We start from the raw sequence: 26,114 nt of genomic DNA, 5'->3' as shown, positions 1-26,114 counted from the left end.
GACGGACGATCTCAGCTAGTGACCTCATGTAGACGTTAAATAACGTTGGGCTCAACAATGATCCCTGCGGGACTCCACATCCCAGAGGCTTACTGGAAGAGGTGACATTGCCCTCGTACACCTGGAAGGATCTATCAATCAGGTAAGACCTGAACCATTCCAGGACCCTGTCAGATATTCCGTTGTCCAGGAGACGCTGCAAGAGGATATTGTGGTTAACGGTTTCAAATGCCACGCTCAGATCGAGGAGGATGACTGCCACCGATCCTCCCCGATCTAGGATCCTCCTGCACTCCTCTGTGACGGCCAGTAGTGCAGTCTCGGTCCCATGCTTGGGGCGAAAGAAAGTCTGGGAGGGATCGAGCAGCTGGTTTTGCTTGAGGAAGGTTGTTAATAGGCTGTTTATATATTTCTCCAGGATTTTAGCTGCCCAAGGCAGCAGGGAGATCAGGCGAAAGTTGTTAAGATTCTTGGTATCCAGATTGGGTTTTTTAACAAGGGCCCGCACCATGGCCTGTGTACTGCATTTACCAGGATGCAATGGGGTGAACTGTGCTGGGACTGTGAGGCAGTGTGCTCCCAACCCCCATTCTGTTTAAAAGGGCTCCCTTGAGCCAGCAAGCTGACGAGCTTTGGAGATGCACATGTGTGCCTGTGAGTGGTACTGTGACCTGAGAGGAACTTGGCAGCATTTCCAGCAACCCCAGATGAGGTTTCTTTGCTCTCTAAAACTGCTGCTCTCTACTGATGAGGGGCTCAATCCAGAAACACATATCTAGAGATACACAGCAATGTCTGCACCAACTTTGGTGAAAAACTCCAGCTACTTTTGAAGTACGTTTGAACTGTGTAGTGCATTTACCAGGATGCAATGGGGCAAACTGTGCTGGGACTGTGAGGCAGTGTGCTCCCAACCCCCAAAATGTCAATCTGAGGAGTTTTTTTTACTCCAAATCACCATTTCAAGTGGTTTGATGTTGCTCGAGAGAGATTATTCTCCAGATTGTAAATTCTAGGTATTCGGGAACGTGATTTTCGCAAAACTTCCTGCGGAAAGTCTGATGACGCGCCCAAATGACCTTTTCGCGATCGCACACTCTCGAGGGAATGTGCGGCAAGCTACCAAATTTCATGGCGCTTGCGAACATATTGGAAATCTCATTGGCGATGACAGAAGGCCTCCCAGTAAGTCTCTCTCGTGGCCGTGAAAACACATTCTGAGAGTGCAAACACCAAAAAACTCTGCTCCGCTGTGGAGCGCAGAATTTTCGGTAACTCTCCAATCTGCGCAGAGTTGCCAAAAATCTGCAAACTCACCGAGTGGAGCAGATTTTATGCCCAGGGTTCGTAACAATGTACAATTGGGTTTGTCCCTTTTGAAAAGTTGTACACAATCTTTTTAGAAAAAACAGCAAAGTGGATAGCAGCCACAGCCAGCAATTGATCTGATGTTGGACCAGAACAGGAGGCTTAGCTTCCTCCAGAGCAAGAAGTTGGACCTTCTCTTTTAGAATCATTGGCTCCCACTTCTCCAGAAAGGAAAAGAAAGGGTACAACAGCACTCTCTTCTCCAAGCACCACTTTAGATGATGATGATGATAGGGACATGGAGTGGATTCTGACACAGAACAAGAGAAAACAGGAGAGGCAAGGGAAAAGAAAAGAAAAGTTCTAGAAAGATTGAGACTTACGGAAGGGGATGAGGAGGAGAATGACAATGACGAGGTAGTCATGGTGGAAGGTGACATAGTGGAATCTGACATTGCTGTTCAACCAGCTCCGAGATATGTGGCACAGGTAGCGCCGCCACCAGTTTCTATATTTGCAAAGCCCCAGCTGAGACCAGCATCAACCCTTGCCTCAAGAGAAGCAGAGAAGCAGAGGGCGAATTGTTAACATGCACATCTACCTCCAGTTTGTTTTCAGGCATTGGCCCAGTAAAAAAATACTCCTACCCAGTTTGGGACTTTTTCACAGTTAGCAAAGAGGGGGAGCACACTTTCAGTTTGAACCATTTGCCACACACATGTTCGTCGGGGTAAGCCTGATACACATTATGGTAATGGAGGGCAGATGACCCATATGGAAAAACTCCACACAATCAAGTGGGAGGAGCATCTTAAAAAAAATGATGAACGTGGTTGTGGTGGTGGGGAGAGATGGCGAACATCAGCTACAAGTCCAATCATGGTGGAAGGTGAAGATGAGGAAGAAGAGGGGACATCTTCAAGCAAAGCAGTCTGGTCCCCAGCAGTGCACCAGCAGAATCACCCACCTCAGTGAATTTACAAAGGCATAAGAAGACTCAGAGTGAGATGATGGAGACACCTCAGTATACAGTGACTGGCCAACCACCATGACACACATTGAGTCTACCACTATCATCTACTTCTCAAAAGAAGCCTGTGTCAGTGCCCCGAGAAAATAAGAAAATCCAGGCTACTATTATTGGCATGTTTACTCAGGAGGGGCCCTATGAGAAAACCACCCAAACACACTTTTGTACAATGGGAAGCTGACAAAAACCAAGTAGTACCTATTTTGCCCGAGTGGCTGTTCCAGCCAGCATCACGATGTGCTGCAGTTGGTTAGACAAGCTTATCAGAAAAGTGTTGTTCACACCATCCACCTGATGACAGACATGTGGATCAGTTGTCAGGCAACTGATTACATGTGCATCACACACAATGGATCTCTTTTTCAGGGTTTCAGGAAGTTAAAGATATCTTCATGTATTGGCCCTGATGTAGGTTTTAAGAGCGTTCAGCGGCATGCAACAGTGGCTATGTATGCCATGGAGAAATCACATACAGATGTAAACATCTTTGCGGAATATAACAGCAAGGTGTATGAATGGCTGTGACCAAGAGGTCTTAGATTAGGATGTGTTGCTGACAATGGCAGTAACATCGTCAAGGCCATGTCAGACGGAGGCTGTTTCAGAGTCCTGGCCCAGCGCATCAAACTGGTGGTGAAAGACTTCCTCAAAAGGTAGACCTAGTCAGCAACATATTGACCACCGGCAGAAGAATCTGCATCCATTTCAGCCATTCTTTTAAAACGCAGAAGCACCTGCGAATTAGTCAGCATAATAATAGAGCACCAGTTAAAGCCCTGATACAGGAGGTGCCAACACATTAGAACTCGACTTTTTACATGCTGCAACATCTGTTTGAGCAGCAAAAACAGATCAATAGCTATGTCATTCAAAGATGCAGTTGGGAAAGCTATGACCATGGATTACGACAAATAGGGCCAAGTCAAATGTCTGAAATAGAGGCAACTCCCTTTTGAGGTTTTCAACCGGGAAGTTAGCAAGGATGACAGTATGATAGGCCAGGCTATCCCATTGCTGCATCTCCTACAAGACCAGGTAAAGAAGACGTCTGAGAGGGTTGCCCCTGCTGGTTTGAATGAAAATATAGAAGTGCATGCCTTTGTTGAGAGCTTAGTCCTTCGCTTGGCTTTTAATATAAGGCTGCAACATTACATCATTGAGTCCAAAGAGTACATATATGCCACACTACTTGATCCATGGTACAAAAACATTCTGCCCAGCTTTCATCCCTTTTTCGGAAGAGGATGTTTTGAAATGTAAGAGGTGGATTGAAAATCAAGCCAGAGGCTTGAAAGAAGAACGGATGACAGTCTTATCTCACAGCAGCCAACAACACCATCAACCAGAACACCGGCAACAACAGCAAAAGAAGGACCAAACCCAACCCCTGTATTGTCTTGGTTTCAATTGACCGGGCTCAAGTCCAGTACAGAGGTGTTGCCAAAACATGTAGAGCAAGTGGCAGCACCAAAGACCACCCACAGGATGTTCCAGAAGTATCTGGATGATCCAAAAGAGGTCTTTGCGGATCAAAATCTATTGATTTATTGGTATGGGAAGATGCGCCAATGGCCAGAGATCAGCAGGCTGGCAATAAAGTATCTGACTTTGTTTTGTCGCCAATGTATCTGCTAAACGTGTATTCAGTGAAGCTTGTGTTGTTGTCACAGTGAGAAGGACCAGTCTCTCACCTCAAAATGTTCAGCGATTGGCTACGATCAAAATGAACCAACATTTTATACCACACAATTACTAAGCCTGGGTGTACTATGCGGAGTTTCGCTAGGCGGAACTCCGTGAAGTTACAAAAAAACTCTGAAAAGTTCTGGAAGTGGCGGAGTGTAGTGCAAACTGCTGTTTGCATTGGTCTTCCTGCCGCTCCGGTCGAAATTTGACCCGAGCGCCAACTTGTGCTTGCGAACTTACCCTTCGTGAGCACGACAGGGGAAAAAACTCAGCTGCACTACGCGAAGTGGAGTTTTCTGCACTCCGCAAGCTCCATGGACTGTGGCGTGTAGAAAACTTCAAAACTCCGTGTAACCGAGCTGTGTTCAACGTCCTGGCCTAACAATTACACCGTTCCTGAAACAGCAGCACAGGAGGAGAAAGAGGGTGATTGGTCCGAAATTGAATCAAATGCATTTGCTGACCGCCTGGTTAAACCACCTGATTTTCAGGATGAACTCTACTTTCTGCACTAAGTATGCCAGTTCCTCATAGAACTTTTACAATTTTCTCATTTAACTTGCTTTTTTCTTTGCACCAAAAACATTTTTTTCAAATGCTAGAGGAAGATTATCATTTTTGTGTTAGATTTATGCTTCCTGACTTTTTTATGAGTCACAGGATTGCAGTTGTACCAGTGTGCATTGAAGAAAATGCCACAATTATTTCATGACATTGGGGACAATGCCTTCCCCCTCACATGCCTATTGCTTAATGCCTATCCCGTTTTGCTTCACTTAGCACAAGAACGGCTGCCCCATCAAATCATTTATTATGTACAGGACTGCTTGGCAATACCAAATTCCAATGCATTGCCTGCATCAAAGATGATTGAATACCCAATACTTGAACTACCCATGCTTGCCTTGGATTGGATCCATTATGGCAACGGTCAGTGACGGATTGCATGAGTGATGATTTAAGTTGATTGATGATTCATGTGGTGGCATACACTCAGGGAGAATGTGTGTTGAACTGTAATATGAGAAATTTCTTAAGATGATTATTGATTTTCACTGTTTAGGGCTTGCGTGATGGGCACCGATTTCTTTTTCCCTGTAGGTGATGATCAACCCTTTCACACTTGTGTTGTTTGCGTGTTGTATGTTTGTTGTGTGGGTGTGTGTGTTAAAGGAAGCTAATTACATGGGATTAATTGCCCCCCACATTATCTACTGAACACGGAGAATCCCTACTTGCTGATATTACATCTGAAGAAGTTAGTCAGGCAGTGGATACATCATCATCTGCCAAAGCATGCAGGCTTGATGGGATCCTAATTGAGGTCTATAAGATGTGCTCTTTCTAACTGAATACCTTTTTGAGATCATTATTTAATGGGATTCTAAAAGGTGAAGCTGTGACCTTTTTACTCAAGCTGCGTTAATTAGCTTTGCTAAGAAGGGGAAACCAGAGGAAGAAGTCAACTCTTATCGACCAATAAGCTTACTGTATGTTGACTACAAGATCTTTTAAAAATGTCTTGCAAATCGATTGGCACAAGTTACTCCCTCTCTTATACATTTTGACCAAAATGGCTTTGTACAAGGTAGGCTCTTGGCTATTAATACTCACTACTTACTTCAATCAAGTGACTGTTATGGCACTAATATAATCAAAGCAGCAATAATAATACTAAATGCTGAAAAAGCTTTCAACAAAGTGCAGTGCAATGTGCTTTTCACTATTATGAATGCATTTGTGATTCCATTTAAATTCTGCCAAGTAGTGAAAAATCTATACTGTGATGCAAAGGCCTCCGTAATTGTTAATGGGAATATGGCTGCCTCTGTTTCTATTAGCCGAGGGACGTGACAAGGCTGTCCCCTTTCTCCAATGCTCTTTTACCTGTATTTTGAACCACTTGCTTGTGTCATTAGGCAAGACCATACCATCCAAGCTCCAGTCCCTGGATCCACAAAACTTAAGTTGTTTGCAGATGATATGGCCCTGTATTTGGCTGTCAATGTAGACAACATAACAAGAACTTTCTCTAAAATAAGTGAATTTACGGCAATTGGACGTATAAAATGAATCACGCCAAGTCAGAAGAAATACTTTTTAACTGCTCTCCTGATTATATCACCCCTCCCAATGAGGGACATTACTTATTGACAAAGCCCATAAGGTATTTAGAGATAGTTATAACCTCTCACTTGGAGGACTTATTTTTGCTAAATCTTATCTCTAAAGTTTCAATTCAATTCATTATGTCTTTATTTCGAAGTAAAATTCATAAAAGACAACATACAATACATAAAAAATATATAAAAACTGCTACAAACATGTTCCCAAATATCTAAAAAAAAGTTGCAAGCATACGACATGTAATTCATATCATGGCAATTAATTTAAAAAAGTGTTCAATTTCTTGGTACGGATCAGCCACCCCCAACCCAGAAATTTAGCCACACAAATCACAGAAATCTCAGATCTGATATTACGAAATTTCTGTAGGGCTTCAAGGTATCCCCCACAATCCAATATTCTACATAAAGGTTTCGGCCATTTGAGTCGAGGGGCTCGATATGCTGGGTAAGCAAACAACATATGGCCAATGCTTTCTACCTGGTCGGGACACCAGAAACATTTGTTGCTTACATTCTTCGCCCACTTTGTAGTGAAAGAGTCAATGGGTAATGTACCTACACGAAACTGGTGATACAGTTTATGATCCAGGGTTTTACATATCAAGTCCCAATAGGGCTCGAGGGAAGGAGTCACCTTGTGTGTTAAGAAAAGCCCCGTTAGGTTATTATCCGAAGAATGGGTGACCAGGATAGATTTTTTCGAGGCCCAAAAAAGATCCTTGAAATCTTGTTTTGGGGGGAAACTGGATCGCCCGGGGTTTATCCACAGCTCGGGGAGGCCCATTGTGTACAGTATGTGTTTGACTTCCCTGAGCCAGGGGATGCTATGAGCACTCCACAATGATTTAACCTCATCCAATTCACGGGCGAAGAGGCTGAGCTCTGGAGTCGTCCAAAGTCGACGCCAGAGTGCCACTAATCGAAACTGTGCCATCTTGTCTAAAGGTCTGCAACCTAGGTCTAATAGCAATGGTTTGATGGGTGAGGATTGTGGAAGCCCTACCAAGTTCCGTAGGAGCCTATTCTGAGCTGTGGCCAAAACTGACAAATCCTTGTAGCCCCATATGTCAGCTCCGTAAAGGGTTGCTGCATTGACCTTGGCTTCATAGATTTTTAATGCTGGAGTGATACGTTTAGTCAAGGATTTTTTCTGTTCATGCAATAAACAACCTGTGAGGCGGACAAATTTAAGATTAAGTGCCTCCAACTGGGGGTTCCAGCTAAGTTGGTAATCGAGGGTCAAACCCAAATACGTCATGACCTTGACCTGTTCAATTGAGACACCGTTCAAACTAACTGAACTTTTGATTGGGGTTCTCTTGCTAAAGACCATAAATTTGGTTTTATCTACGTTGATCTGCAAGTCATTATTCTTACAGAACTCTGCAAACCTGTTCAGGGCTGACTGTAACCCGCTCCGGGTTTTAGAAAGGAGCAGGGTGTCGTCGGCAAAGATTAGCATCGGATATTTTGATCCGCCCAGGGATGGTGCATCAGTCTGAGTTTTGTTAAAGAATTGGACTACCTGGTTTATGAAGAGGAGAAACAGGGTGGGAGCCAACACGCAGCCCTGGCGCACCCCTCGTTGGACTGGGAAACTGTTGGTCACCTGACCCTGCTTCCCCCACCTTACTCGGGCGAAATTATCCTCATGCAATCGCATGACTAGTTCCAGGAGTTCGACAGGAAAGCCCATATGTCTAAGAGCTTCCCATAGTTTCACCCTTGGAACTAAGTCTAAAGCCGACTTAAGGTCTACGAATGCGGCATAGATAACCCCTCCACCCAAGAAGACCACCTTCCAGTAGAGCATGGTGAGTCGGAACACCTGGTCTATGGTGCTGGTGCCTAATCTAAACCCTGCCTGCATAGGGGAAAGTATGTTGTTCTGTTCAATCCACCCCTGGATTCTTGCTAGGGCCATTCTTGATACTATTTTTTGGAGTGAATCGATCAAGCTTATGGGGCGATAGTTGTTTGGCAATGATCGATCCCCTTTTTTATATATTGGCAGTATCTCAGCCCCTTTCCAGGATTGTGGAATCCTTGCCCCTGCTGCGATAGTATTTGCCAATAGGGTGATGTATGGGACCCATAGATCAAGGTTTAGTTTAAAAAGGTCCGCTGGGATAGCATCTAGACCCGGGGCTTTACCTGACTGGACAGAACCTAGCGCATGCACCGTATCTGAGGCGGAAAAAGTGAGTCGGTCCTCAGGGTTTATGGATAGTGCCCCCACAGCAGGCTCGGTTACCAGTTCTCGCTCGGCGCTCGTATCTTTAAATTGGGCTGAAAAAATTCCACCCAGTCCAGAGCAGAAACGTGGTTAACCGGTGTTTGGGAATCAGGATCCCTACCCCACCTAACAGTCTCCCAACATTTCACTTGATTGAATGACTTGCACGCTATAAGAAGATCTGACCAGTAAGAATCATCCCAATCCCTCTTAGCTGTCCAAAGGACCTGTTTATAAGACTGCCTAGCTTTCCTGATGTCATGAGAGATCCTAGATTTAACAGCTGCTATTAATTTACTGTGGGCTTCCCTGCAGCTCTTGTTATACCATCTTTTGTGTGCCTTGACTGTCTTATTTTTTGATGGCTTAGTGAGGAGACTTTTAAGATCCGTAAAACACTTCTCATGGAGATTAATAATTAAGGAATCGGCCCCGCCAGAGGGGGATAAAGCTGTCATCCTACCCCTTGTATCTAAGACCAACTCCTCTATTTCATGAGTGAGCTCTGGGTCAGCTATGACCCTGGACCATTTGACTCGTCTCCTGTTGTCACACAATACTATGTCGGACGTTAGGCAAGTTGTTTCCAATTGACAGTCACCCAGTCCGGGAACCCTAAGACCTAAAGAGAGGGGGTTATGGTCACTCTCTGGCCTAGGCTCTACCACCATATCTATTACGTGTGACCAAAATTCTACATTGACCAATATATAGTCAATACGCTGGTCCCATTATCAAAAGTTGGTTTCCCAAGATTGTCAGACGGAGTGCGGCCATTCACTGCCCGAAGCCCCCACTCCAGGCAGAATCCCAGCCAGTGGAGGGCCGCCTCTGTACCCCTGACGCCCTTGCTTATGGTTAGTGGGGGATATTCCAGGCAGTATCTTCATCAATTCCCACATCTTCAGCCAGACTAAGGATGGGTTCATAAGAGCAGTTCAGGTCACCTGCTACTAGGGCAAAATGATCACCACTGTGCTTCTTCAGAAGTCTATCTAGATCTTTCAGGACCGGTTGCTTCCTACCACCCTGGCAGCCTCGGGCGTAAATATTAATTAGGAGAATGTCCTTGCTGTTATCCATTCTAAGGCTGATACATAGGAGGTCGGCATTCTCTACCAGGATTTCCTTAGCTCGGAATCCCAGGGTGTTTCTGATCCACACTGCGAGTCCTCCAGAGGCCCTACCCCTAAGGCCCTGTATGGCAGGTTTGTAATAGTTCAGGTAGCCTATTCTAAATAGAGGGACAGTTGCCCAGGTTTCCTGGAAAACGACGATATCATACGTGTCAATAAAATCGACCCAATCGTCGTTATCCAGGCGACCCCTTAGCAATATTCCAGGATGTCACCCTGATTGTTCCTACTGGGCTACTAGATGGGGTAGTCTGCGATAAGCCCAAGTCGCCTGCCCTGATCTCAGTGGAAATGGTAACATGACCAGGGACTGGGCTAGGGCCTTCGGGGAAAGTTGAACAATCCATACGAGCTACTGGGGGGGTTGGGGTGGCAGTCAACTGAAGGGGATTAGGTTCCGTGGGGTGCATTGAGGCGTCAATCCCCCCAAGTCAATCAACCTCATCCAAACAACCGAACATATTGGAAGTAGGAGCCCCTTCCCACCAGTTGTTTTGACCTTGCCAACCATCCCTTCGTCCTTTCCGTCTGATGTTTTGGACTGTTGACCAGGTCCCCTCTATCTCAACTTTCTGCCGTGGAGGGTAGAAAAATGTAAGGGGTCTGACGACAATGGATGGATTGTCTTCTCGTGAGACCCATGAACAAAGATGCTGAGCTGTGTGGGGATCCGCGAAGGACACTACTATGCAATCACCAGCAATGGACTTACGTGTGGGGCCTACCCAAGGTACTCTACGTACCATTAGTACCCTGCTTCTTAGATGGTTAAGGAAGCTGTCTATATACGTTGAGCCAGTAAATGACCTTGTTTTTTAGCGACCAATGGTTCTCTTGTGTTTGTGGATCCAGGGCAGGCACGCCAGCTAACACGATAACATAGGGCTCAGCTTCTGGTGGCAAATCAATAAAACCCCCATGAAAATTCGGGCGGCTGGGTTGCTGTGGAAATGTACACGTGGTTGCTGGCTGATTAGGCTGGTGTGGAACAGCTTGTGGCCTCGGTTTAGATGGTGCTATACTTTGAGGGGGACGGGTGGTTGTGGCTGTAGTTCTTGGGATAGTAGCAGTGGGGTTACAGACTTTTGTTCTAGGTTTAGGTATGGGTTTAGGTTTTGGGGGGGGCACGGCCAGAGGTTCTAACACCGGAGCCTGAGAGGTACAATCATCACCCTGGGAAAACTTGGCTTCCATTTGTTTTAGACTAAGGCTAGCCAAGGTAACTATGGTCTTGTCCATTTCTAATAAGCTGTTTTCGATACGAGAAAGTCTAAGTTCCAGGGGAGTTAGAAGCTGTTTTAAAGTAACCCAAACGATTTTAAGAAGTTCTTCATCACCCCCCTATCCTTCCCTGGCTCACTCAACCTACCCTCAGTTGGCCTCCCATCGATGTTGACAGGAAAGGCCCCCATTGTTGGGTCTAACACAGCGCTGGGTGAACCAGAGCCATTTTCCTCTCCCAGTGAGCAAGTAGCTTTTGAGGACTCTTTATCAACCCCATGTGTAACCAGCGGTCGTCGACTATTAAAAAATTGGGACCTCGCAATTTTGGCCTTTTTGCGTGCATAGGCGGATCTGGCAAGACATTTCCTTTTGTGGGTTGCGACTTTTTTAGTGCTTGCTGCTTGTTTGGACAGCTCAAGGTTGCTGGAAAAGCCTATACCTGCCCCAGGGACATACGGCGCAGACACCTCAATGGACTTTAGAGGTGACGGTGATGGAATAAGAAGAGGCTCAGGTAAAGGTGTAGTTGGGACATGATGGATATCCGCCTGTGTTAACAATGATCGAGGGCCAGATGTACGCTCCGGGGTTAAAACAGAGGCAATTTTCCCTAAGGATGATTTTTTGGAGGACGCTAAGTTCAGGGAAAGCCTTCGTGCTGCTTCTAATTCCAAGGATACCCTGTGTTGCATTTTGCTGATTTCCACATCAATGGCCAAGTTGGTCTTGGTGAGGAAATCGTCTAGGGTCCCATTGGGCTTATTCACCCCCTTAGCAGTTTTGCTGCGACTACCCCGTGTGCACATAATGGATACAAAGGATACACAAAATAGCGGGAATGGAATATGGCAGCAACGAGCCGGGGGGGTGGCCCAGGCCAGGCCTCTTAGACTTCGAACGGCCTCAAATGGCCCGCTCTTAGCCCGGTCTTCGCCCCGAGCTGCGTCCCGCGCTGCGGGAGGACAGTTCCTAGATGTAGTGAGCGTTATGGGCAGTGGGCGGGCCAACAGGGAGAGCGGACCGGAAGCTGACACTCGGTCATGCAGGGATTCCTGGGTAATGGAGTCCCTGCTACGCTCGCAGCCCCGCTGCAGCCCTCAACCCAGTTGTTGCACTCCTTGACTCCCTGCAAGGTCCAGTGTCCAGCCCCACTCACAGCCGGCGAGGTCCGTGGGCAGGTCCAGAAAGCTACGCAGAAAGATGCCAGAAAGCCTCCAGGTAATGGCTCCCGCAAAGAATGTACAGGGTTGTCCCACAGCAACAACAGAGGCATGAGTTTTTTAAAGGCCTCCTGGTGGGCGGTGGGTGGGCCAACAGGGAGAGCGGACCGGAAGCTGACACTCGGTCACGCAGGGACTCCTGGGTAATGGAGTCCCTGCTACGCTCGCAGCCCCGCTGCAGCCCTCAACCCGGTTGCTGCACTCCTCGACTGCCCACAAGGTCCAGTGTCCAGCCCCACTCACAGCCGGCGAGGTCCGTGGGCAGGTCCAGAAAGCTATGCAGAAAGATGCCAGAAAGCCTCCAGGTAATGGCTCCCGCAAAGAATGTACAGGGTCGTCCCACAGCAACAACAGAGGCACAAGTTTTTTAAAGGCCTCCTGGTGGGCGGTGGGCGGACCAACAGGGAGAGCGGACCGGAAGCTGACACTCGGTCACGCAGGGACTCCTGGGTAATGGAGTCCCTGCTACGCTCGCAGCCCCGCTGCAGCCCTCAACCCGGTTGCTGCACTCCTCGACTCCCCGTAAGGTCCAGTGTCCAGCCCCACTCACAGCCGGCGAAGCGGCACCCGTGGAGCGGGTGCGGCGAGGTCCGTGGGCAGGTCCAGAAAGCTACGCAGAAAGATGCCAGAAAGCCTCCAGGTAATGGCTCCCGCAAAGAATGTACAGGGTTGTCCCTGTATCTCTAAAGTTAATAAGATGCGTATTCTTTTTAAGTAATGGAATCTTCCCTTAACAATTAAGGGACGAGTTGTTCTTATTAAAATGAAAATTCTCCCTTTGTTTCTATTCCTATTTTCCAATATTCTGGTTAAGGTACCTCAATCTTTTTTTGATCAGTTAAATTCAGAAATAAGATATTTCAAATGGCAAGCAAAAACACCTAGATTGAACCTACAAATTTTACAATTGGATGTTAAAGATGGTGGTACTGCTTTACCTAATTTCCGTTCATACAGTCAAGCTTCACTTATTAATTGGGTGATTTATAACAACCTAGTGGACATGCTCTTTGCCAGTTTTTATACCGACTCTAATGCTTAAGGAATATGAGATTGGTCTTGCTCCTTTTTTACAAATTCCCAAATTACTGACAAAATTATGTTATAGGATCCCCAGAGTTATTACATTTCAAGTTCAAAAGATTTGGGAAGCCCACAGAATACCCTGGCTGCATCCTCAACAGACTTTAGTAGACTGCATCCCCTTGGAGCTCCAGTGGTCTACTCAGAGTAGTGGTCAGTGGGCTAAACATGGGTTCTATAAATTACAAGACTAAATGATAATTTCTTATCTTGGCAGGAAATCAAAGAAAAGAACACCAATATATATATGCTTTTCCTCTTCAGTTATATTCAGATTAAGAAATTCTGCTCAGGCTTAAGAACCTCAGTAAATTGTAATGGTTCTCAACTTAGGAATGCCCATTTAATACTTACAACTAAAGGGCTGGGAAACTGGTATAAGCTATTTAAATCTGTAGAGATAAAGCAAACATTTTTAAATCTCTAAGAAAAAAAAATTCACATCTACTGACTGCCACCTTAACTTCCAAAAATGCAGGGATTTAACAGAATCAGTTGTAAAGAAGTAAGAGTAGCTAATTTAAGAAAGATAACTTTTGTTAGTAAATGGATGAGTTACTACACCCCTGCCAGACTCCATAAAATCTATACGGTGGTAGTTCCCAGATGTTTTAGATGATAACAAACAAATGGTGACTGGACACATGTAGTGTTCACATGCACCCACCTAACTAATTCTTGGCAGAATGTCTTTGCAGAAATTGGAAGAAGTCTGTCACATGAACTCTTTCCCAATGTCTTAGTTGTCCTTTCAGTCAGACTAGAGATAAGGGACGAGCTAACTATTGGCCATCGACAGTTTGTCTTCATTGCCGCCTTAGCAAGATTATTAATCCTTGCCAATAGGATATCCGAGACAATATTGACAATCTCCCAATGGCTGCTTAAAATGCAGAAAATCTTCAGGTGGAAAACTTTATATTCAAAACGGGTGGGGTCGGAAGTGAAGGTGAATAGAATATGGAAGAATTGGAATTGAATTACATCAGTGGCGGGTTAAAATGATTTATGATGTATGAATTAGATAACATGGTTTTAGCACATTACTTCCTATTATTATTATTATTATTATTATTATGAACTTTGAATGAACTTTGCATGCACTTTTCATGTTTATAGATCTCTCGCCTTTATGAATTCAGAAGTATATATGCACTTTATTTAAATGCCTAAAGATAAAGAGAATTTTTGTGATGAAGAAGGATAATTTAAGGATTATGCTACATTGAAAATAAAGATTAAAATAAAAACCCTCACACTTAGCCAGAATTTATTAATTGCAGGGGTATTCTCCTTTTTTTCTGGGTCGTCTCACACCAGAAGAGTCACTTTAGTTATCAAACAAAATCCAATGCAACATACTGCAATTCTGTTTAATTCTCTACTTGATCTTCAACAGCAGTGAACTGCACTCCACGTCTATCTTGCTCGGGTCCTCGCAATTCATGATGATGATGATGACTGGTTTGGTACGGAGTTACTCAGAGTCACTCAGGACTGGAGGAGTATCATGGAAGAGCTCAGGGCAGGACTGGGGGCTGCAGGACTACCTCATCCACAACAATAGGCAAGACGTTCTCATGTATCAGCTTCAGTTCAAAGGTAAATCAAGAGTCTGAGAACTAGTAATACTCAGCTACTTGTAAGAGAGAGAGGTTTGCTTGTGAAATGCTGTTCTCTGTGTGTATGTGTGTGTGTGTCTGACTTGTGGCAAAAGTGAAACTCTGAGACCCCCTCTTGTTTTCTTTGCTCTGCCTCTGACACTTCCTATCTTGATACACCCTAATGAAGCTTACCTTCTTTCTGTCCTTCTCCTTGATTGTAAAATACAGTTTCTCTCTTACAATCCGCAGGCCTTCCTAAAGTCTACTTCCAGAATAAAAGGTAAAAGCTAGCTGAGCTCCACAACACCCGTGCTTACCTACTGGATCAGTGCATATAAGACCACAATAAGTGGTCATTCCCATGGAGAATACAGACCCACCACGCAATTTTGCAATACAGTATCATTTTTTGTTTGACAATCATATTAACTAAGAGAAGTGTGTGGGAGGGTTCACTTCCTAATCTAGAAGACAGAACATGTGGACGTATAGTAAACTGGGTCTTGGAGCATAAGGACTGTTTGCAATGCATGTATCTGTACCCTGTCATACTCATTTCTTTGTTTCCTTTTAACAACAGATTGATGTTGGATGATGTGCTGATGCTTATTTCCCATATGAATGGTGCCCTGTGCTGTAGTGTCTGTCTTTGTAAAACCTTTCCCAAAATCCCATTACCCATCTATTCATCAAACCCATAACACTCTTCCTATGTGATTTATTGAGCTGTGGCTTAAATTACACCATCAATGGATCATACACTTGGGCGGGTGGATGTGGTGAAGGTAACACCAACTTACTGTAGAATCTTCGAAGCAGTAGCCAACACCAGCACATTACTAACCTGCGCATTAAAAATTATACATCCTTTTTTACATATAGAATGAAGAACATCAGTCGTCAGCATCATAATTAAAGCCTTGTGTTGCCATAAACGCCTAAACTAAGCTTGTAAAATTCGGGCTTCAAGTCCATTTTTGATAAACATTTAGTTGCCTATGATGGATAATCATAAATCAATCATTCAGAACAATCCTACTGTTGGAGCACAACTAGGTGGAACTGGAAGTGGGATCTCGCTTGTGAATTTGTCATGCCTCCCCTGTTATTGCTGCACGTATATTCAGGTAAGACAGCTAGTATCGATGTAATTGAACTTAGTAAGAAATAAATTACCTGCTACTGTTTTTTATATAGATAGTTCAGAGCCTCGACACAATATAGTCCATGTCATCTCATTATGGCACCATCCCCCAAAATGGTCAAGATAGGTAGAAATGTATAAGTCTAGACTCTATAAACAAATGCTAAGATATCTCAAGTCTAAAGTTACAAGCACATAAACAGGCTGTGTAAAAACACTTGAAGGCAACAATTCAAAGTAAAAGTAAAATAAACTACTTCAGGCATAAATTTAGATCATAAAAAATAGTTTCCCCCTTAATATATTTAGCAAGCAATATAAAACACTCACACCCCGAACAATATTCCCACCACCTCTCCCAAACAAAACTGACTCATGCCCCAAAACTCAAAATGTTAATGAAAGTCTCTTTAGTAACACTCTCAACTCCCTTCCCACCTCTCCACCCATCCACAGCAAACAACAAATTCCTCCCACCAAAGCAAAATATTTTCAAAATGGTTAGAAAAGGGCATTATGGATGTTGATCCAGAGCTGGTCCTCCATCGTGGTGAGCCTGCCCTCTTTAGTGTCCAGCCCCTGAAGGGTGCAGCACAGCAATGGCCTGTTGCCATTCTGGTGGGAGATGTCAGCAGTTGGTTAGCAGCAGCACCAGCAATGGGATGTCCCAGGAGGCTGGAGGCTGAGGGGGACCATCTGTACTGGGGCCCAGGAGCTGTGCATTGATTTCCTACTCCTCCTCTTCCAGGACCACCAGTCACCAGTATTCAAGCTGGATACACTCCAGCCTCTGCCACTGCAAACTGGCTGTTCTCTCCTGCCTGACGGGTTTTCCAGTTGGACCAGCAGGAGCAGCTATATTGAGAAAAACAAAACAGACAAATTGTAAATAATGCTCTGTGCAAACCAATGTTTTAAATAACAGCGTGGCACAGTAGCAGTACATTGCTGGTCCCCTAGGGCAATTGGAATTCATTTTATATGAGGATTATTATTAGGAGAATCACAAGGCCAATGTTATGTTTTCTTTTACCCTCACATGTTACCAAACAAGAAAAATAGTGACTGTATGGCAGAAAAGTAACCGGCAATCAGGGAGAGTATAACATCATAGGTTAAAAAAATCAGTGATTGGATTATTTCTTTCTTCTAAAGGCTTTTCAAGAAACTATAACCAGAGACAGACACTTAGAGTTGAAAAATAAATTACTTCTCATTTATGAGTATGGCATTATGGATTATTATGGAGCACAAGTTGTGTGTGATGCCATGCTCATTGCTAGCCAGTGTCTCTGGTAGTTTGCTACTGGCTGCAGCTGTAGTTTACAATTATCTAATTCCAATGACCCTACTCTTCGTCAAATGTATTTCTCTTTCTACATTGTCTCCAAATAGGCTTATTAATAATAAATAAGATACTAAATCAGTCACACACCTCATGTTTGAAATGCCAATAATAATGTATTATCCTGTCTGCCGTAGGTAAATGTTGAGGGAAATTAATCCAATGAACTGCACTACAGGTAAAGAAATATATTATATAGATTGTATTTGGCACATTTGTCACTGTGTATCCCATATGCAGAACTTTATATTAAATCATGCACTTACTCCCACTTTACCCAGTGGCCTTGCCCGCCACTACGTTTTCCAACACATTCATGTGCTAGGCAAAAACCAAGGAAAGGAAACTTGATTTTTCTACTACAGGGGGTAGGACAGAAGGTTAGACAGGTAGGATAGAGCTTTTTTTACATATAATTGAGGGGCCACTACACTGATAATCGATTCATCATCTTTGGCTTATTCAGTCATGGTTCAATTCACAAGGGAAAAATCTGAACAAGTGTAAATTAATCCGTTATGGGAAACCATGATATATGTTCTGGAATCACTTCACATGGGTATCACATGATTAAATGTGGCACATGCCCCGAATGTCCCACCCACCCTTTCACTCAAATATCATTTCCTTTCTTTTAAATTGCCTTCCATTCTTTCATGCCTCCCTCAAGCCATCAAAGCACATTATGTGAGATTTTGCTGTATTAAAGATAGAAGAGTCCATAATAACTCAGCCTCCTTTGTGGCTAGTATAGCTGGGGCGGGGAGGTTTAATCTCACAGTAATTTTTGATGATGACGACAAGCAGCGCCAAGGCAATAGATCATGAGCATAGTAATTGCAAGAAATATTTGACTTACCAGTGCCCGTCCCTGCTGCCGCTTCTCTCCCTGCAACTGAGCTGCCGCCGTCTCTTGTTTCAGCTGCACTGGAGCAAGCATCACCAATGTTCTGTGTGGCTAGAGTATAAAACTTTACAAATAATTTAGATCCCAAATATGCAACCCCAAATACAACAGCAAAGCAGCACTACAGCTCAGTTAAGCATGTACCTTCCAACTGTCACTCTGGGCATTTGATGGGTTGGTTCACAAAGTTTAACAAGCCCGGCATGCAATATTGTTAAATAAAAAACCTATTGGGTTAGTTGGTAAATGCAATGCGATGGGACCTCACACTTTTTTTTCCAGCCTTGACTATCATTGGAAACTGGTGGTATACTGTAACTATAAATGAATGGATCTGCATCTACAGCACACTACACTGAGGTGGGGCATCCATGATGACCATGGTCAATGTCTTGTGAACAGAACTGTGTTAGAGCTAGCCATAAGCAGGAAAGGAAAGACTCTGAACAAACACACATGGTGATTTTTTAAATTTAAAATACTAGCTTAATTGGGCCTGCTATCTGAATCTTCACAAATCACGATAGATAGCACCAGCATTCCAGTGGAGAAAATTCTCCAAGATTCTATGGTTCTACCCTGAGAAATCCACAACAATCATAAAAGGACTTACTGGGATCTGCAAAGCCCTCAGCAGCGGCACTGGTGGTCAGTGCCGGCTGACCAATTTGCACCGGACCCTCAGAATCACCCCTCTTCATCCCCTTGGGTGCTGATAAAAGAAATTAAGAAGATACATAAAAATAGATTACTGATTCTCATAATAATCTCCACGTAATGTTGCATGAAAAGCAAACACAGTTGCTAAAACAGATCACCTATAGTACTACCAGTTTCTTTTTACTCAAGATTATCACCTGTTGTTAAATTCATGTTCCAAATCTCCTTAGCAAAACTACATATTGCAGTCACTGATCTTTTATTTTATTCTATTCCCATTTCTCAAGCCCCCTGATGAGTCAAATCACTGTCCCTTTTTTAAATGCATAGATGCATACTTCACATCATCACTGTGAATTCAATTAAATAACCTTGAACTGTATGAGCTACATAAACAAAGTCACAGAGAGAACGTGCTACTCAGTGATTCACTTTTACAACAGAAGAAACAGTCTGCAATGGCTTCTTAATTAATCAGCCAAAGCGAGCGCCTAATGAATGTGATTAGGTAGCAGCACCTGCCTAGCAGAAACTAGAAACTGGATCACATGTCATATACCAGGGTAAAATTTACTAAACACATAGGTTACCTCTGAGTGTGAGCAGAATGCTATTTGGAATTAGGTTTTCTTTGCATTGTAGAACACAAACACATCAAAAAATGTATACTCATCAAGCCCTGGAATCTCATTGCCTAGCATGTCGAGCAGGCCCTGTTCCCTGTCAAGAATGTTGGCCCAGCGGTGCCTCAGCTGCTGGGCGGTGTGCCAAACCTCACTGTGGAGCCACACATACCAGTGCACTGTGCCCCAGAGCCGCCAACGCTCCTAAGGGGAGTAGCCACTAACAGGCCTGTAACCTGCTGCCAGCATGGAGGGGAGGTGGCATTGCAAAAAAAAACTAGTGCCGCCACCTCCTCCTCTCCAAAGATGACTCGGCGCTGCACAACTGGACGGGGGAGCTGCCCGCATAGAAGCCATCCCTTTGCCATGGAGATGAGTGGGGAAATAATAAACTAAGAAGGGAAAGTAAAGAAGAAAGACATTAGGAAAGAAGGGGAAATAAACTAAGTAAATAAAGTCACAAAAATAAGAAAAAAAATAAACAAAAACGTAAAATACACAAACAAAAAGACGCACACCAGTGCAAAAAGTAAAAATTAGGGGTAAAAAAGTAATAAAGGAGGAGGATGACAAACATTAACAAGAGATAAAAAATTAGGCCCAGCACTATAACAAGAAGCAGAAAAACAAGATGGCCACTCCATGCCAACCACATCGTGCTGTTCTCCAATGATTTAGAACACGAGCACACTTCGGGACCACGTAGTGCCATTCCTGCGAGATTTTAAAGTGAACGGGCGTGCCCGCATACTCCACCTAAACATAGAACTCTGCGTAGTGCGGCGGCGTTTTTTTGCCACTTTGCGGAATTCCGCATAGTGGGACTCCATGAACTCCGCCCATCCCTACTTAGTGGTCCAAGCAGAATGCAAATTTGCAAATACTCTGTAAATTCCAAGGGCAGAGCCGAGTAGAGCCAGAGCAAGAGCCAGCCACCTTCAACCACGATCTGGGCCGGATTCCAGGTTTGTCCTGCTGAACTGCTCCAGAGGCCCGACTTCCAGAGATTGACCAGAAGCTCCCTGAAAGTCAAGTCAGTGAACCCTCACTGAATCTGGACTGGTGAAGAGCAGCAAGAGCCCTCGGCAGAAAAAGATCCAGATATGTTTCTACCTTCAAAGGTACATTTTTGACTGAGGCCTACTGTGTGAGGTACCCAAGCAGGGCTCCATCACAGTCAGTCTCAAATTTTTAATTTGTCCCAGTCATGCAAGAACAGATGTCCAGAAGTGGCGCCATTTGTTCAAGAGCACTAGAAGGTGTTGATTCTTCACTAATTCAAATATCTGTCTCCCTACATTGGATTGTTATCATTTTGGTGTAATTTAAAGATAAACATATTTCCTTTTTTTTTTAAAATGGTGTTTTTAGATTCTTTACATGCCTTTCTCCTAAGTTAAGCCTTATTGTTTGGTGTCAGCTACAAAGGTTGAGCAATGGACTAATTTATAGAGACCCTTTGTAGGACCCAGTACCATGTTGATGGCCTTATTGCTGGTATTAGGTGCCTACCTACCACTTTCTCTAACCCACCTTCCAACACCCCTCTCATAGGTTAACATTGGGGATTCCTTATTACACTTGTAAGCTGTAATTCCTGATTGAGAAGCAGTAGATCTGCCACGTTTCATATCAATGGAATGCTAATGATACCTTCTCTTTAGTGGTGAAGATGAATTTATCCCTAGCCTTTTAAAAATATGCCACTTTTCGAAAGATGCTGTGCAAATAGATGATGGACAAAATGCTGAACAAATCAAACATTCACACCCAGTCAAGAGGTTTGGGTTTAATCCATAATTCTTTTATTCACCACGTCATGCCAGCTTGGACCCAGCAATATGCAAGTCAGTCTTGACCCTGCTCCCTATAGGAACAGTTCAGCCTGAACTACCAGGCTAGGTCCTCCCTCGACCGGAAACAAGCATCCTGGGACGGGTCTCAGAGTACCAAGCGCTGTCAACCAGGCTAGCTTGAATCCGGTGAGGAGAGCAAGGGATCCATTTCTGGATGCACCCATTCCACTTAAGGGGGAAAAGCTGCACAAAACAAATGATGGAGGGAATACTCAACAAATCATACATTCACCTTCAGCCAAGAGATCTTGATTAAATCCATTTTCCTTTTGCTCACCATGCCACCCCGGCTTGGAACCAGCCATATGCAAATCAGTCTTAACCACGTTCTCCCATGGGTACAGTTCAGCCCACACTTCCAGGCCAGGTCGTCCCTAGACCAGAAACAAGCATCCTGGGACCAGTTATGGGGTATCAGCCAGGCTAGCCTGAATAGAGTGGCACAGCAAGCAAGAAACCCATGTCTGGGAATACCTATCCCACTTAGGGCAAAAAATGCTGTGCAAACAAATGATGCATGATATGATGAACATTCACTCTGAGAAAAGAGAACTGGATTCAATTAATTGTTCTTTTGCTCACCATGCCATCCAAGCTTGGACCCAGCCAGTCTTGACCCTGCTCCCCATGGGAAATGTCCAGACCCAACTGCCCAGCCTGGTTAACTCTGGACCAGAAACAAGCTTCCTGGGACCGATTTTGGGGTATCGCCCCTTATCAGTCAGACTAGCTTGAATCCAGTGGTAAGTCAAGCACGGGACCCATGTCTGGACAAACCAGTCCCAATCGGGGTGACAATTCAAAAGGAACAATTGATGGATGGAATCCAGAACGCTCACCCCATTTCAGAGATCTTAGGCATAGTTCCATTGTTTTTTGGCTGACTGCCCCACCCCAGTTTGGAACCAGCCGTATGCAAATCAGTCTTGACCCTGCTCCTCTAGGCTGATGAGGGGTGATACCCCTGAATAGTTCGCAGGATGCTTGTTTCTGGTCCAGGGAGGACTTGGCCTGTCATTTCGAGCTGCGCTGTGCCCATTGAGAGCAGGGTCAAGACTGACTTACATATGGCTGGGTCCAAGCTGCAGTGGCATGGTGAGCAAACGTACAAGTGATTCAACCTATATCGTTTGACTCAGATGAATGTTTGATTTGTTCATCATTCAGTCCATCATTTGTTTCATTCGATGTGAGATGGGTATGGCAGCCAATTGTGTGCCAACGCAAGGGAAATCACAGGGATGTGTTGATTTGTTGTTAATACCACACATCCTAGTGCTTTGAAAATGATGCAGCAAGACGCACCTAAATGGCCTGCGACACCGTGCTATGTCTGTTTTTCTTGTAGATAAGGCCCCAATTTTAGCAGCTTAAATTCTCGAATTCCATTGGGCATATTGCTTACGTTATGCCTTTAATATAGCCATTATTTTTCCTTTCAGTAAATCATCCAGAGGTATTAATTGATCATGAGATCAGTCAGTTTGGGGGAATTTTGGGTCTTCTGCACATAAAAGCTTGAAAAGTGTTTAGACAGGACCATGTAACATGACAATACAGTCAGGTTTTTAGCATCAAATAGAACAGACGGTCAACCAACCCTGGAACCCAACCCTCTTCTGATCACATTGTAGTTTTTTGGTAAAGAGAGTGAGAGTTCATGTGTTGTATTCCAACTGCAATTGGATTTAAAAAGCCTGCCTTTACTTGAGACTGTTTTTTTTCTGGTTGACAGTCATCTCTGGAGCAAGAAAGGTTTAAGGGGTCTCTATTGCTAAGAGTTTCCCCTTTCTTTTGTTGATGTACCTGGAGTGAAGACTTGTGCAGAGATCCTGCTTTCTCACCTCTCTCATTAGAAGCTGCACTTCCACATCTCACCCCTACCATTCACCAAATGGCAATTCCCAGGAAGACAAATCAGAAGATGCTTGCTAGTGAAAAGCCTCATGGAATTTCTAGGTATCTCTATCTCCAGAGTATCTGCAAGGAATGGCTAGGCCGCACCTACTGCTGATGTCCGCATCACCTCAGAGGTGCCCTTCGAAGAAACTACCTCTTGATTATGCCATACTGTATGCACCCCCACCTCCTCAGCACTGGGAAACTTGAATGTATCAATTTCTTACTGCATCGCACTTGCTGACTCAGCAACAATGCCGAAATGGCTACTGAACAAGTAAGACTGTTCTGTTTTTGCCCATGCTACCAATGACGGCTCAGGGGTCCTACAATTTTGTAACCTATCCAAAGAGGTCTGCCCCTTCATGTATCTGCCCAGAGACTTTAAGGGGCTTATTGCTTAGCCCCTGCATCACTTTGTGCCACTGTTGCATCACTATTAGTGACGCAGCAGCAATGTAAATAATGTGCCATGTTGCGCCGTATTTACGAAGAGACGCATCTAGGCAAATGTGTCACTTCATAAACCCCTGCTCTACATTATACCTGCATCAGGTATAATGTATGCATGGTGGTTGTTCCTCCTCATCCAAGCCTCATAGAAGTGGCGTAGTGAAATCTATCAGATTTTCAGTGGGCCACTTCATGGACGCCACTGGGCCAATATCTTATGCCTACCTCATGGCAGGCATAAGGGTGACACCGGCTCTTACACATGGGGCTTGCCCATGTGAAAGGAATATTGTTGGAGTTGCGTCAAGCTTCCGGCACAACTTCAGCAATGCACCACTTTTGCGCCAACAGATACGTCAGTAATACTGATATATGTCATTCCTTGTGACATAATGTGGCATACTGTAAATATGACACATTAATGGTGTCGCAAGCAGGGTGCACTTAGTAATTTAGCATTGCTGATTCCACGCAGCGATGCAACACCTATCATAAATGAGGCCCTAAGTCTCTGCCTATAAAATTTGCAAAGCTGTTCTCCAGTATATAAGACTTTGTTGCTCACCAGGACCAAAAGTGTTCATGTGACTGCCCTCCTGGCAACCTGTCTGCTACCTGAATTTTCACCTTGCACCATCTGTCACTCCAGCACTGGGGCTTGCCTGACTTGACAGGAGCATGGTAGGCCCAGATGAGGGTTGCAACCAGGGCCATACTGGCTCTCCTGGGCATCGGGCGTTTCTCTGGGAGGCTGGAAGGGTAGGGGCTAGTTTTGCAGTACTGGGGGCCTGTTTTGTTACTGGGGGGGGGGCAGTAGTTTTGCAGCAGTGATGCAATATTGACTCCAGTAACAAAAGCAGCCAGCAAGCATTTCCAGCCTCCAGGGCCACGCCGTGCTTCACCAAGGGCTGTTCCAAGAAAATTGCCAGTGCTGCTTTGGGTTCCCCGCTAGACCCTGGTTGCAACTACCATGATCATTGATACATTTCGAACACCTCGGTGTCAGATATTTATCAGATGCGATTACTATCACATCCCACAGGAAAGACTCACAATCAAGCCCTCAGAGTTCACTTGGCATTCTTTTATAATTCCTACAGACCCATCAATGAATGAGGCAGCGACAGCTCGAATCACCCAACTCCCTCCAAAGAGTAACACACAGACTCACCTCCCTGGCAGTTTCCTGTCTGCCGAAAGTAAATATCGCTCTTTGTAAAGGCTTCTTATTCTTAGTTTTTACAAGAACAGCTGGAGCTGTGTGAGGGTCAGATTATATCCTTACTAAATGGCTCTCTACTAGAATTTTATGGTCCTCTTCATAAAATCATGTGCTTTAAGGGAGCAGATGGGATATAATATATTCCATTGTAGGAACAAATGCACATTCATGTTCTTGAAAGGTGCGGATGTTGGGTAAAAAAAGTTTTCAGATTTTTGGCCCTACTCCGATTTCACTTGGCCTGCCCTTCGCAGTCAGAAGGCTCACTGCGTGCACAGTGACAGGTAGAACAAAAGCTCCCTTCTTTCCACTTGATGCCATCGAGAAAGATAGGGCCCCTGAAGAAGGAAATATTGGCGTGAGGTGAATTGTGTGCACGCCGCTAAGGGCCTTACAATACACAGAAGGGAAAGCAGAAGTGAACGATTTAAACAGATTATTGGATCAAGGTACAGGGCTGACGTCCCTGAAAAATGACATAATCCGCCTCTTCTAGCCAAATCCCCGAGGTCTGACCTCGTGTGAACACTGTTTCCAGAGACGGTCTGGTACAACAAACAGTTGGTTTCAAGCCAGACTCATTTCGCCGCGTAGTGGGGAAGCAGACAAAACCCTGCTCGGTTTCTGACGTCCTGTGGACACTCGCTAAGGATTCTGGGAAGGAGCACATTTCTTTCCAAATTCATTCATTAAATTAGCTTCGCTGGGACAAGGGAGGAAAGCAGGACACTGCAGGCAGTGACATAACGCAAAAATGATGGGGCCCCTCCTTTGAAATGTGCAGTGGGGCCCTTGAGTTTTCCATCTCACAGACGTTGATTGACCTTTGGCTGAATTAGGGCCACATGAAGTCCTGAGGACCCCCAGGAGAGTTCCCCTTTTCGCCTACCCGCGCCGAAAGGGGGACAGGAGCCTGGTGAACTGGAATCGACATGGCTTGAAGAAATAAAACATTGTATATTTAATTATTGACAATAGTTCGTCCCTCGTATTTGGTTCTTTGCCTACTGATTCAGGCCAAAATAGGTATACACGGTCAGTAGAGCAAGATGGCCTGTCATTTGTGTGCATCCCCTCTGCAGTCTTTGAAACAGTAGACAATATTGCCATATTCCAGCTCAGCTCTGTGTTCCTTTTGAAACATAAGTTCTCCAAAGTCGCTTGATAAATACATGGAAATGGTGAGGGCAAGGATGGGGAGGTGGGTTTAGGTTTGCTTTATACTGTTACTGTCTACTGTTGCTATTTCAACTCAGATAATCGGGGAAAGTTTCACCGGGTGCATTTGAAAGGAACCAAAATGTTTCCCTGAACCAAAGAAAGGTGCAATGGCGGCTGTACATCACAGA

Source organism: Lissotriton vulgaris, chromosome 2_1, assembly GCF_964263255.1.
Source record: "Lissotriton vulgaris chromosome 2_1, aLisVul1.2, whole genome shotgun sequence".
In the NCBI taxonomy this organism is placed as follows: Eukaryota; Metazoa; Chordata; class Amphibia; order Caudata; family Salamandridae; genus Lissotriton; species Lissotriton vulgaris.
The sequence above is the reverse complement of the archived record's forward strand: the minus strand, read 5'-3'. Positions refer to the sequence as shown.